Source organism: Centruroides sculpturatus, unplaced genomic scaffold (assembly GCF_000671375.1).
Source record: "Centruroides sculpturatus isolate CEXI.00-Female unplaced genomic scaffold, Cexi_2.0 scaffold201, whole genome shotgun sequence".
NCBI lineage: Eukaryota > Metazoa > Arthropoda > Arachnida > Scorpiones > Buthidae > Centruroides > Centruroides sculpturatus.
The window spans coordinates 170,006-185,496 of record NW_019384432.1 but is presented as its reverse complement, the minus strand read 5'-3'; the positions used below and the strand labels follow the sequence as shown (position 1 = coordinate 185,496).

The 15,491-nt window shown below is 23.0% G+C and overlaps 1 protein-coding gene across 1 annotated transcript in view; it reads left to right on the top strand.

The window, feature by feature from the left end:
* The window catches only part of LOC111619768 (diuretic hormone receptor-like), a 100,899-nt gene that overhangs the window by 797 nt on the left and 84,611 nt on the right, over nucleotides 1–15,491 (top strand). The window lies entirely within an intron of this gene.

The following is a 15,491-nucleotide window of genomic DNA, read 5'->3' as shown; positions in this document are numbered from 1 at the left end:
TATTTTTTATATATATATTTTTTTTAATAAATAAATCAATTTAAAAGTAACATTAAATTATTTCATTTTTAAAAATTAAACATAACATTTTTATTATTGTTTTTTTTTTGTATTTATTCACCTTTAATAATATGCGAAAATTTTTATTTATGAATTGAATTCGTGTTTACTGTTTACACTAGTGTTTTGAAATTTAAATGAAAGTTGCGAAAATTTCTTTATTTTAATGAATGTTTACTAAATCTTTAATTATATCGTCGACAAATAAAATTCGACTAATTTTTAAGTGGACATAGATATAAATAGTTATTATTATAGAAGCTTATAACGTGGGAAGTAAGGGTAAATCGGCTGAAAATATCCGAGAGGCAACTTCCCCAAGGATTTTTCTTGTTCTTGCTGCTTTTATTTCATTCAACTATTTCCTAAACTGCGGTACCTATGAGATTCTTCAAATGCTAGTAATATGTATAATTCAAGGACATGATCTATGACATTTTTAAAATTTGAAGTAAAGATAAAAATGTAAATATTTCGTAGATAATTAATTTTAATGTAAAATTTATTAATGATGATTAAAAGTTAGCCGATCGGACACGTATCATAGATGCCATTTAATTTATCATATTTCTCTCTATTAACGAATTATTTGAAAGTTTAGCTTTTAAATAAACTATTTTTCGTCCGAATAATTTATAAATATGATATTATAGCTTTTAAATTAAAGTCATTTGATTAACGTCAAATAAAATACTGACAGATGCCGAAGATAAACGTGTAATTTTCATTTCTCTAAAAATTTACTTAATTCAAATATGTAATATATAGATTAAAGGCGGATGAATATAAACATAAGTAGATATTTATAGATTAAAGTTAGTTGGGTACAAAATGGTCGAAATTAAAGCAAATGGAATATTTAAATTTCATCAAGTTTCACTATATTTTTTATCTTTTATTTTCAAATATTAAAGTTGTTTTTAAATTAAGCGAATTAAATTGCTTAAAACTAAAATATAAAAATTCAAAACTACATTTTTAAATTTAAAATCAATCAAAAATGTACAGCTTGATTTTATCAACTGAAAAGCGAAATTCAACTTAATTAAATTGAAATGAATTTCTGTCTCATTCAAAAGCATCTATACAATTTCTATCATTTAGATTTACTAATCAGTAAAAACTATATTTAACTAAATTGAATTTATTATTATTATTTATTTCTTACAAATATTACAAATATAATAAAGATAGCACTTCTTTAACAAATATGTTATCAATATATTCTCATATAATTTCCAATAAATATATGCTATAATGCAGAATTAACCTTAAATAAAATAAGAAATTGTTGATATAGGCCTACTGTATATATTCTAGACGAATTATTTAATTAGCCTACTTATTTTATTATTTAAACTTTAACCCTATAGCACGCTATAAATAATTAAATATCTCTATTAAAAATAGAAAAATTACGTTTTAAATAGAATGGTAATAACAAAATACAATAATTCTAATAACTTTGGAAACTTATTACTACTTTTCGACGAAATCATTAATTTATATAAAAGTTTTTCAAATTATTTTTTTGTAAAGAATAAGATAAGTATAGTTTATGACTTCAATGAGTGAAGTTTCTGAAGAATCAATCTTTTAACTTTACCAAATAGTAGAATTTCGAGATGCGTTAGTCGAATTTATTATTCCTTTGCTGGAGCTTTATATACATTCATATCACGAAAGAATAAAGAAAAAGATATTTATATCAAAAGTTTTAGTAAAATTACAAATACGATACTTTATTTTCCGTGTATTGTAACAATTCTAAATAGTCATATGACTGAAGGGGAAAAATAGGAGAAAATACTTCGTTTTATAAAGTATTTTCTCGAAAACTAATGTAAAGATAAATTTATTTCAAGAATATTACTTGCTCCAGTTAGAATAAACAATAATTTCAAAATATTACCCACTGATTAACCATAAATAATATATATTACACTTGTATCATCGTTATATCTTCATTCTCATAGGATATGCTAGAGGCCATTTTCTTATAATTTCTTCTTAGTTTATTACTTATTTATTAAGAAACTTTTAAATGATCACCGGAAAATTAAGTTAATTCATCTTATCTGAAGAAGTGATTACTTTTAATAATTTCAATTAAATATTTACAAGAAACATTTATTAAAATTACTAAAATTTTACCCAAAATATTTACTTTTCAAAAATATTCTAATAGTTATAAGATCTTTTGTACATGTAAAATTTATACGTTACATTTTAAAAGTCGTTATATTTAATTACTTATATGTTGACATATTCTGACATAGAAAGTTTCAAAATATTGACATATTCTAATAATTAACTGAAGAAAGACTGAATTGTNTATAATATTTTAGAAAAATTATATATTTGAATTGTGAAGTTGAAAAATAACTTTTTTGTATATATGAATAACTTCTTTGATAGCCACTATTAAGGTATTAAATTATGGTAGAGAAAGGGATAAAAGTATTTTCGTTTAGAGAATAAAGAATTGATATTATTTTCTACAACAAGAAATAATAAAAGGTGAATGGAAGTAGGCCTTAAACTAAAAATATCTGAATATGTATTTCAGAATGACCAAATATACTTTCTGAGAAAATTTTTTCCGAACTTCCATATTTATATAACTTATAATTATGAATAAAATTTGATAGTTTAGAATGTACAACTATTAATTTAGTGTAACTTTACAGTGTAATACAGGTTTAAATTGAAAACTTTTCTTAGTTAATTTTCTAGTTTCCTTATAGAGTTAAGTTATAGTCTATTCGTATGAATCAGTGTTATATGTAGTATTGATTTAAACTAATAGACTATAAATTTTAACAGTACAGGAAAACTAACTTACATCTAGCAGCTGTTTATATTTTATTGCGGAGTGAAATGGATATTCTCGTTTCAACAAAGCAGCGTTAAAGAAAAAAGTAAACAAAATTACTAACTTAAACGATATAATTAATAAGAAAATAGTTTCTTTATATTCCCAATTTAAATACTGTAGTTAAAACGCTTTCGAAAATATAAACCAAACATTTATTAAATGCGATTTAAAAATATAGGTACAACGGAATCTTTTATGGAATCTAATCTAATTTTTCTGTATCACGAACTCATTAAGAGCTTAAAGATAGTTAGAATAATAATGTTGTAATTTATTTCAAATTCTTGATGGATTAAATTGCATTTAATAAATGTTATTAATATCATAATAACTGTAGTATACAAAATTGATTTTTGATATTAGACTAAAATATAAGGAGAAATTTTTTTCCTAATATTTAAATAAGTTTTGAAGTTTATAATATAAACTTAATTATAAACTTTAGATTTTGTAAAGATATTTAAAATTTTACTATATTATTAAATCTTATAAGATAAAAGAAACCATTATTAAGTCTATTTGAAATCGGAAAAACTATTCATAAAGTTAATTATTGATATAAATCTTTATATAATTAATTCAAGATCGTGCATATATGAAATTACTATGATCATAAAGACAAAGAAAACATCTTTTACATTAAAACAATTTTCAAAATATAATTTATACATTGTCATTTATTCTATATATTGTATATTTAAGTGAGTTCAATTTATTTATTTATTTTTTTATTATTATTAGTAAATCTTTTAATTCTATATCTGTCATAAATTTAATTAGTTTAATCCAATTTTTCATTGTATATATTCTGTAGTTAAGAATTTAAACGTGATTTAACTAATTTATTTTAAGCTTGAATAATAATTATATAATTCTTTGAAGGAATTACAAGCAAGCGCCACTTTCCCAAACATTAATCTGTGTTCATTTATTAAAATGTTATTTTTAAGTATATGTGAAACAGTAATGGAAAATTTAAATTTGAATTCTTCACTGATGGATCTCAATATTTTCTTAAATTTATATTATGGATGAGTGACTGAATTCATGACACAGTTTGACGTATTTCTATTCAAAATTTTACATAAGATTGAATTTAAGAATGCTTAGAATAGATTTAGACAACTTGAAATTTTAAATAAAATTGAAAAATTTAAATAAAAGTATAAATTTTTTTTTAAAAAAACTTTAACATTTTGTTTAATCATAAACTTCAAACTGTTTAATTAAAATTCAAATTTTCTTGTAATCAGTGAAATTATTAGCCATATTTACAGATATAAAAATTAAAAAATTTCGCGTATTAATATCATTAATATAAATGAATATTAAACATGTTTACAACATGTTTAGTATTCATTCCTCCTTTAGTATTCTTTCCTCCTTTTATACCTTACTAAACATGTTGTAAACATGTTTAGTAAGGTATAAAAGGAGGAAAGAATATCTCTCTATTTATATCGTGTTTGAATTATGTTTTTTACAATAAATTATATTAGAACTTATAAACAATTTAATAACGTACGTACATTTTAGTAATTGTATTGAATGTGCTATAATAAATTCTGTTTACAACCAATGTATTTGACGATTTACTGTGCTAGAGAAAACATTCTAAACGTACATTCTTACAATTATTCTTTATTAAGTGTTACAATTTATTTTTTTTAAACACTTTTTAGTAGCTAAAAGTTTTGTTAAAGTAAAACATTTGTATTTCTTTACTTTAATATTTTATTAAAAACCTATTAAATAATTTTCATTTACTTTTATCAAATACATCTTTAATGAAAATTTTGAAAATTAGGAGCTTAATATTTTATTTTATGTTTTAATTAGGTGTAGTGTTAAGTATATATTTTAACCGTCATTAACCTTTTAAAATTTTACACGATAATTGTGAGGCATTTGTTTAACTATGCTTCATTGGAAAATACTGCAATTTTATTGGCAAAGTAATAAGCAACTAAAATTTCCTACCTTTCATAACTGTTATCTTTCCCGGACATAGAGTAAAATGCCAATGGTACGAAATAGAAATTAGTCAACAAAAAAAATTATATTTTTATAATATTACATATTGTATAATAAATATCACTGATTTCTTGACATTATTGTATGCATATTTTAGAGCGCTTCATTAAACATTCTGGCATCACATTTATTAAATTTCCGTAAATTTCAAAAATACTAAAAACAGAACACAAATATCTTTATATGCATTTCCTACAGTAGTCTCTGAAACTATTTTTACATACGACGCATTCAGTCCAATCACATTTGCATCGAATACAACGTGGCTTCTTAACCTAAACATCAGAAAAATATGCTACCGTGAACTACTATGAAACTGGCTCTTAGAAAACACGGCCACACCCTTTGTTAGCCAAGCCACGTAGTTCCTAATAATATGTAAAGATAGCGGCTTATATCAAACACAGTACAAGAGAAATATTATGACATGTCTACTTAACAGCGACAATGAGCATAAACTCGCAGATTTCTGGGATAAATGAATAAATGAGAAGAAATTATATATCTTTCTCTGCACACGTAAAAGGCAATACTGTAATTACAAGTGAGTTACGCAGATCTCTGTTAAATGATAAACTTATTGCAAGTATATTATCTTTCTCGAACTGTCATCTTCCCCAATTTTCCAATACAAATTTTAATGACTAATTAATTTCGATTAATATCATTTAAATATATTTAATTCATTTAAACGTTAACAAAGACAGTTTTGTAAATTCTTACATTTTCAAGCATTGCAATTTACATATTTATAATTTACAACTTATGATTATATTTCAACAATGCATATCTGTAAATCTTCAAATTGTTTATATAATATAAAACATATTTATCATAATATCTCTAAATATATTTACTTAATCCTATCATTTACGTGAATTAAAATGCATGAATTTATATTTAATATGTTTATCAGTAGAGTATAATTAATGTATTTTAACGACAGAAAAATTATTACTATATATATATATATATATATTAATATTTATTTATTCAAATATCAAATGTTTAAGAGCTGTAAAATGTAATTCATAAGTCAAAGTAAATTTTTACATATATTCTTTATTATAATTTTAAACATTTCACGGTTGATTTTTAAAATTAATTTTATAAATTAAATTTAGAATTTCATATTAGTTATATAATAATTATATTAAATATATTTGTGAATTTGAATTTATTTTGTAGATTGAATTATGATAAATTAAGCATATATTTATTGGTTCCAATATTAAATTTACTTAATCAGATTAAATTATTATTTTTCATTTAAACTTCAAACTTTATTGTTATATTGAAATATTGATTTAGATAAACTTGTAAAAAATAATATTAAATAAAAATGAAATTATCCCACATGAAGTTTCTTTGGCAGTTTTAGCTTTAAGTGAAATCATGTTTAAAAGTTAAAATAAGTTTTACATTCAAAAAGTAAACTTGTTAACTAATTATTTCTTAACTAATAATTTTTTCCTATTTTTAAGTTATTGAAAATGTCACCTTTTTGTATATTTTATTAAAGGCAAGAAAAAAGTTGTTGAAAAAAGGAAACTACAGTCGACCATCCTATAACACTGTTGATTATTCCGTTTTATATGAATGCCATGTTGTACGAGTCACTTAGATTTTATAAATACGTTTGCTGGGCTGTGAACGGCTTACGTATTTGTAAAATACAAAAAATAAATAAATAATTATTCACAAATAATTACTAATATAAATATTATACTATATTACATGTATTGAAGATAGATAAATTTAAACTAGAACAATTTATATGCAATAGAATAATAATATATCATATATATATTAAATCGCATATAAATTGTTTTAATTCAAATTTCTTTCTTTGTTTGCACTAAACAAATATTTGTGATATTTGATCTCATAATATTATAATATATATATCATAATGATATTTATCTATCGTTATTATCTGCAAATTACTTTCCATAAAAAAATTAACTTCATTAAATAATGATTTTTATTATCTTTCTGCTTTTGAAACATTTGTCCAAATGAAAACGGGCCTTCAGGAGCTAAGGAACTCATATACAGAAATTTTTCATCATTCATAACAATAATTAATTAAATCTTTTGTTTACAATAAATTATTTTTTAAAATTGTCATGTATACAATATATATTAAGTTTTTCAATGCAATTTTTCTGTCAAATGTAAGGAATAAAATTTCCTCGAAAATTAAGGAAATGGAAAATATTTGAATTAAAAGTGATATAATTTCGCTGAATATCACAAATTTATAACTAACATTCTTAGAGAAAATTTAGAAATAACAAAAGAAAAATTAATAAACGTAATCTAAATTCTTGAAATTTTTATAGATTTTCTTCTAACATTTGTTGTTCAGTTATTCTAAATTTAATTCTTTTTTATTTTTTTTTTCTGTAGATTATTATTTATTTCTGTTCAAATCTTGATCGTGATTAAATAAACAATATTTATTTATTTTAAATTTTCATCCTTTATTCTAGCAATGCATATCAGACGGTTTGTGTATATATATATAGGCTATATATATAGGGAAGTAGGGAAGCATAATTAAATATTCATGTTCAACGTTGTCTGCAGGGAAATGTTTAGGGAAATATTAGCAGTTCAAACTCAACCATATTTTGTATTTTGGCGTTTTCGGACATGCGAAAAAATGTCCCAAGGAAAAAATCTAATTCCAAACTCATCATTGCAGTAGTGCTATGCGATGGTTTGATAAATCATCGACGATGGATCGATGGTTATGTCTGGTTGTGGTCTAGCTAATTAATTTCACAAAGATAATGCATAACTGCATTTTATAGTACGAGGTCTANGCGAAATTCAACTTAATTAAATTGAAATGGATTTCTGTCTCATTCAAAAGCATCTATACAATTTCTATCATTTAGATTTACTAATCAGTAAAAACTATATTTAACTAAATTGAATTTATTATTATTATTTATTTCTTACAAATATTACAAATATAATAAAGATAGCACTTCTTTAACAAATATGTTATCAATATATTCTCATATAATTTCCAATAAATATATGCTATAATGCAGAATTAACCTTAAATAAAATAAGAAATTGTTGATATAGGCCTACTGTATATATTCTAGACGAATTATTTAATTAGCCTACTTATTTTATTATTTAAACTTTAACCCTATAGTACGCTATAAATAATTAAATATTTCTATTAAAAATAGAAAAATTACGTTTTAAATAGAATGGTAATAACAAAATACAATAATTCTAATAACTTTGGAAACTTATTACTACTTTTCGACGAAATCATTAATTTATATAAAAGTTTTTCAAATTATTTTTTTGTAAAGAATAAGATAAGTATAGTTTATGACTTCAATGAGTGAAGTTTCTGAAGAATCAATCTTTTAACTTTACCAAATAGTAGAATTTCGAGATGCGTTAGTCGAATTTATTATTCCTTTGCTGGAGCTTTATATACATTCATATCACGAAAGAATAAAGAAAAAGATATTTATATCAAAAGTTTTAGTAAAATTACAAATACGATACTTTATTTTCCGTGTATTGTAACAATTCTAAATAGTCATATGACTGAAGGGGAAAAATAGGAGAAAATACTTCGTTTTATAAAGTATTTTCTCGAAAACTAATGTAAAGATAAATTTATTTCAAGAATATTACTTGCTCCAGTTAGAATAAACAATAATTTCAAAATATTACCCACTGATTAACCATAAATAATATATATTACACTTGTATCATCGTTATATCTTCTTCATTCTCATAGGATATGCTAGAGGCCATTTTCTTATAATTTCTTCTTAGTTTATTACTTATTTATTAAGAAACTTTTAAATGATCACCGGAAAATTAAGTTAATTCATCTTATCTGAAGAAGTGATTACTTTTAATAATTTCAATTAAATATTTACAAGAAACATTTATTAAAATTACTAAAATTTTACCCAAAATATTTACTTTTCAAAAATATTCTAATAGTTATAAGATCTTTTGTACATGTAAAATTTATACGTTACATTTTAAAAGTCGTTATATTTAATTACTTATATGTTGACATATTCTGACATAGAAAGTTTCAAAATATTGACATATTCTAATAATTAACTGAAGAAAGACTGAATTGTTTTGAAGGAATGGTACGTTTGCATGTTTTAAATATAGCACATTGAATACGACAATTTCAATAAATGTAAGCGCTTTCTATTTTGAGACAAGATCTTTTTATGCAACATCTAAAAATTTTAGACTTTAGCAGTCATTTTACCAGCTTTTTCACAGATATCTATAGATGTGTTTTGGCCAAGTATAGTATCCATTAAGGCTTTTCTCGCCTTCAAATACTTCGTTCTCCTTATAGATATTTAACATAATTAAATACTGTACAACCTGCATTATTACTTTTATGATATTCTATAATATTCTACATATTCAAATTTGAAAATAATTTAATACATTATTATAATAGAATACACTTACAAAGAAAAAAATTATATAGAAAAAAAATCCTAAACTTCTTAAATTTATGCGAATATATTTATATAACTTATAATTATGAATAAACTTTGATAGTTTAGAATGTACAACTATTAATTTAGTGTAACTTTACAGTGTAATACAGGTTTAAATTGAAAACTTTTCTTAGTTAATTTTCTAGTTTCCTTATAGAGTTAAGTTATAGTCTATTCGTATGAATCAGTGTTATATGTAGTATTGATTTAAACTAATAGACTATAAATTTTAACAGTACAGGAAAACTAACTTACATCTAGCAGCTGTTTATATTTTATTGCGGAGTGAAATGGATATTCTCGTTTCAACAAAGCAGCGTTAAAGAAAAAAGTAAACAAAATTACTAACTTAAACGATATAATTAATAAGAAAATAGTTTCTTTATATTCCCAATTTAAATACTGTAGTTAAAACGCTTTCGAAAATATAAACCAAACATTTATTAAATGCGATTTAAAAATATAGGTACAACGGAATCTTTTATGGAATCTAATCTAATTTTTCTGTATCACGAACTCATTAAGAGCTTAAAGATAGTTAGAATAATAATGTTGTAATTTATTTCAAATTCTTGATGGATTAAATTGCATTTAATAAATGTTATTAATATCATAATAACTGTAGTATACAAAATTGATTTTTGATATTAGACTAAAATATAAGGAGAAATTTTTTTCCTAATATTTAAATAAGTTTTGAAGTTTATAATATAAACTTAATTATAAACTTTAGATTTTGTAAAGATATTTAAAATTTTACTATATTATTAAATCTTATAAGATAAAAGAAACCATTATTAAGTCTATTTGAAATCGGAAAAACTATTCATAAAGTTAATTATTGATATAAATCTTTATATAATTAATTCAAGATCGTGCATATATGAAATTACTATGATCATAAAGACAAAGAAAACATCTTTTACATTAAAACAATTTTCAAAATATAATTTATACATTGTCATTTATTCTATATATTGTATATTTAAGTGAGTTCAATTTATTTATTTATTTTTTTATTATTATTAGTAAATCTTTTAATTCTATATCTGTCATAAATTTAATTAGTTTAATCCAATTTTTCATTGTATATATTCTGTAGTTAAGAATTTAAACGTGATTTAACTAATTTATTTTAAGCTTGAATAATAATTATATAATTCTTTGAAGGAATTACAAGCAAGCGCCACTTTCCCAAACATTAATCTGTGTTCATTTATTAAAATGTTATTTTTAAGTATATGTGAAACAGTAATGGAAAATTTAAATTTGAATTCTTCACTGATGGATCTCAATATTTTCTTAAATTTATATTATGGATGAGTGACTGAATTCATGACACAGTTTGACGTATTTCTATTCAAAATTTTACATAAGATTGAATTTAAGAATGCTTAGAATAGATTTAGACAACTTGAAATTTTAAATAAAATTGAAAAATTTAAATAAAAGTATAAATTTTTTTTTAAAAAAACTTTAACATTTTGTTTAATCATAAACTTCAAACTGTTTAATTAAAATTCAAATTTTCTTGTAATCAGTGAAATTATTAGCCATATTTACAGATATAAAAATTAAAAAATTTCGCGTATTAATATCATTAATATAAATGAATATTAAACATGTTTACAACATGTTTAGTATTCATTCCTCCTTTAGTATTCTTTCCTCCTTTTATACCTTACTAAACATGTTGTAAACATGTTTAGTAAGGTATAAAAGGAGGAAAGAATATCTCTCTATTTATATCGTGTTTGAATTATGTTTTTTACAATAAATTATATTAGAACTTATAAACAATTTAATAACGTACGTACATTTTAGTAATTGTATTGAATGTGCTATAATAAATTCTGTTTACAACCAATGTATTTGACGATTTACTGTGCTAGAGAAAACATTCTAAACGTACATTCTTACAATTATTCTTTATTAAGTGTTACAATTTATTTTTTTAAACACTTTTTAGTAGCTAAAAGTTTTGTTAAAGTAAAACATTTGTATTTCTTTACTTTAATATTTTATTAAAAACCTATTAAATAATTTTCATTTACTTTTATCAAATACATCTTTAATGAAAATTTTGAAAATTAGGAGCTTAATATTTTATTTTATGTTTTAATTAGGTGTAGTGTTAAGTATATATTTTAACCGTCATTAACCTTTTAAAATTTTACACGATAATTGTGAGGCATTTGTTTAACTATGCTTCATTGGAAAATACTGCAATTTTATTGGCAAAGTAATAAGCAACTAAAATTTCCTACCTTTCATAACTGTTATCTTTCCCGGACATAGAGTAAAATGCCAATGGTACGAAATAGAAATTAGTCAACAAAAAAAATTATATTTTTATAATATTACATATTGTATAATAAATATCACTGATTTCTTGACATTATTGTATGCATATTTTAGAGCGCTTCATTAAACATTCTGGCATCACATTTATTAAATTTCCGTAAATTTCAAAAATACTAAAAACAGAACACAAATATCTTTATATGCATTTCCTACAGTAGTCTCTGAAACTATTTTTACATACGACGCATTCAGTCCAATCACATTTGCATCGAATACAACGTGGCTTCTTAACCTAAACATCAGAAAAATATGCTACCGTGAACTACTATGAAACTGGCTCTTAGAAAACACGGCCACACCCTTTGTTAGCCAAGCCACGTAGTTCCTAATAATATGTAAAGATAGCGGCTTATATCAAACACAGTACAAGAGAAATATTATGACATGTCTACTTAACAGCGACAATGAGCATAAACTCGCAGATTTCTGGGATAAATGAATAAATGAGAAGAAATTATATATCTTTCTCTGCACACGTAAAAGGCAATACTGTAATTACAAGTGAGTTACGCAGATCTCTGTTAAATGATAAACTTATTGCAAGTATATTATCTTTCTCGAACTGTCATCTTCCCCAATTTTCCAATACAAATTTTAATGACTAATTAATTTCGATTAATATCATTTAAATATATTTAATTCATTTAAACGTTAACAAAGACAGTTTTGTAAATTCTTACATTTTCAAGCATTGCAATTTACATATTTATAATTTACAACTTATGATTATATTTCAACAATGCATATCTGTAAATCTTCAAATTGTTTATATAATATAAAACATATTTATCATAATATCTCTAAATATATTTACTTAATCCTATCATTTACGTGAATTAAAATGCATGAATTTATATTTAATATGTTTATCAGTAGAGTATAATTAATGTATTTTAACGACAGAAAAATTATTACTATATATATATATATATATATTAATATTTATTTATTCAAATATCAAATGTTTAAGAGCTGTAAAATGTAATTCATAAGTCAAAGTAAATTTTTACATATATTCTTTATTATAATTTTAAACATTTCACGGTTGATTTTTAAAATTAATTTTATAAATTAAATTTAGAATTTCATATTAGTTATATAATAATTATATTAAATATATTTGTGAATTTGAATTTATTTTGTAGATTGAATTATGATAAATTAAGCATATATTTATTGGTTCCAATATTAAATTTACTTAATCAGATTAAATTATTATTTTTCATTTAAACTTCAAACTTTATTGTTATATTGAAATATTGATTTAGATAAACTTGTAAAAAATAATATTAAATAAAAATGAAATTATCCCACATGAAGTTTCTTTGGCAGTTTTAGCTTTAAGTGAAATCATGTTTAAAAGTTAAAATAAGTTTTACATTCAAAAAGTAAACTTGTTAACTAATTATTTCTTAACTAATAATTTTTTCCTATTTTTAAGTTATTGAAAATGTCACCTTTTTGTATATTTTATTAAAGGCAAGAAAAAAGTTGTTGAAAAAAGGAAACTACAGTCGACCATCCTATAACACTGTTGATTATTCCGTTTTATATGAATGCCATGTTGTACGAGTCACTTAGATTTTATAAATACGTTTGCTGGGCTGTGAACGGCTTACGTATTTGTAAAATACAAAAAATAAATAAATAATTATTCACAAATAATTACTAATATAAATATTATACTATATTACATGTATTGAAGATAGATAAATTTAAACTAGAACAATTTATATGCAATAGAATAATAATATATCATATATATATTAAATCGCATATAAATTGTTTTAATTCAAATTTCTTTCTTTGTTTGCACTAAACAAATATTTGTCATATTTGATCTCATAATATTATAATATATATATCATAATGATATTTATCTATCGTTATTATCTGCAAATTACTTTCCATAAAAAAATTAACTTCATTAAATAATGATTTTTATTATCTTTCTGCTTTTGAAACATTTGTCCAAATGAAAACGGGCCTTCAGGAGCTAAGGAACTCATATACAGAAATTTTTCATCATTCATAACAATAATTAATTAAATCTTTTGTTTACAATAAATTATTTTTTAAAATTGTCATGTATACAATATATATTAAGTTTTTCAATGCAATTTTTCTGTCAAATGTAAGGAATAAAATTTCCTCGAAAATTAAGGAAATGGAAAATATTTGAATTAAAAGTGATATAATTTCGCTGAATATCACAAATTTATAACTAACATTCTTAGAGAAAATTTAGAAATAACAAAAGAAAAATTAATAAACGTAATCTAAATTCTTGAAATTTTTATAGATTTTCTTCTAACATTTGTTGTTCAGTTATTCTAAATTTAATTCTTTTTTATTTTTTTTTTCTGTAGATTATTATTTATTTCTGTTCAAATCTTGATCGTGATTAAATAAACAATATTTATTTATTTTAAATTTTCATCCTTTATTCTAGCAATGCATATCAGACGGTTTGTGTATATATATATAGGCTATATATATAGGGAAGTAGGGAAGCATAATTAAATATTCATGTTCAACGTTGTCTGCAGGGAAATGTTTAGGGAAATATTAGCAGTTCAAACTCAACCATATTTTGTATTTTGGCGTTTTCGGACATGCGAAAAAATGTCCCAAGGAAAAAATCTAATTCCAAACTCATCATTGCAGTAGTGCTATGCGATGGTTTGATAAATCATCGACGATGGATCGATGGTTATGTCTGGTTGTGGTCTAGCTAATTAATTTCACAAAGATAATGCATAACTGCATTTTATAGTACGAGGGCTATATTTTTAAATAAGGCCAGTTTTTTAATAAGAAGAAAAATACTGTAAATATCATTAAAATATATTTTTCCCCATATTATACATACTTTTATCTACTTTTCTGCATAATTTCCGTTTTTGTTCAAACATTTGTCATACCGCTCAAAAATATTTTTAATTCCGACTTCAAAGAAATCTGTCGCCTACCGCCGGAAGACATTAGGCCACGCCGCTTGTCTTGTATGGCACGGCGGAGTTTTCTCAAGGTCACAATAAGCACCAGAATTGATTGTTGTGCCTCTTGGCATAAAATCCACTAATAACGACCCTTTCCTATCCCAAAAGACAGTTATCACGATCTTTCGTGCTGAAATCGAATAACAGATCGTATCTTACAATCGGCGAGCGACTCAATTTTCTTAAACATTATAAACTTCTACAGTTCAGCACACAGACAGCCGATACGGCTGAAAATGGCATCAAAACACGCACAAAGCATGCTGAAAGCAGATGCTCATGCACACTCATGCAATCGCGCGCCATTCTCACTCTCATTCACAAACGGACCTTATTTAAAAAATAGCCCTCGTAATATTCTTATATTTCGTCGATTACTATGTACAGTATTAAAAATTCTGTGTTATCCTTCGAATATTTAATTATATGAAACTTTAATTTTCTATCTAACTTTTGTTTACTTTTGATCACCCAATAGCATAATTACTGTATTTCTTCTATTAAACCACGGAATAAATGATATATTGAAAATAAATTATGAGTTGAAAATCACGAATATTATGTTGAAGAGATGTACTGTACAAGGTAATGTAGTTTAGAGTGACTAAAATGCTACTTTAATTATTTAAT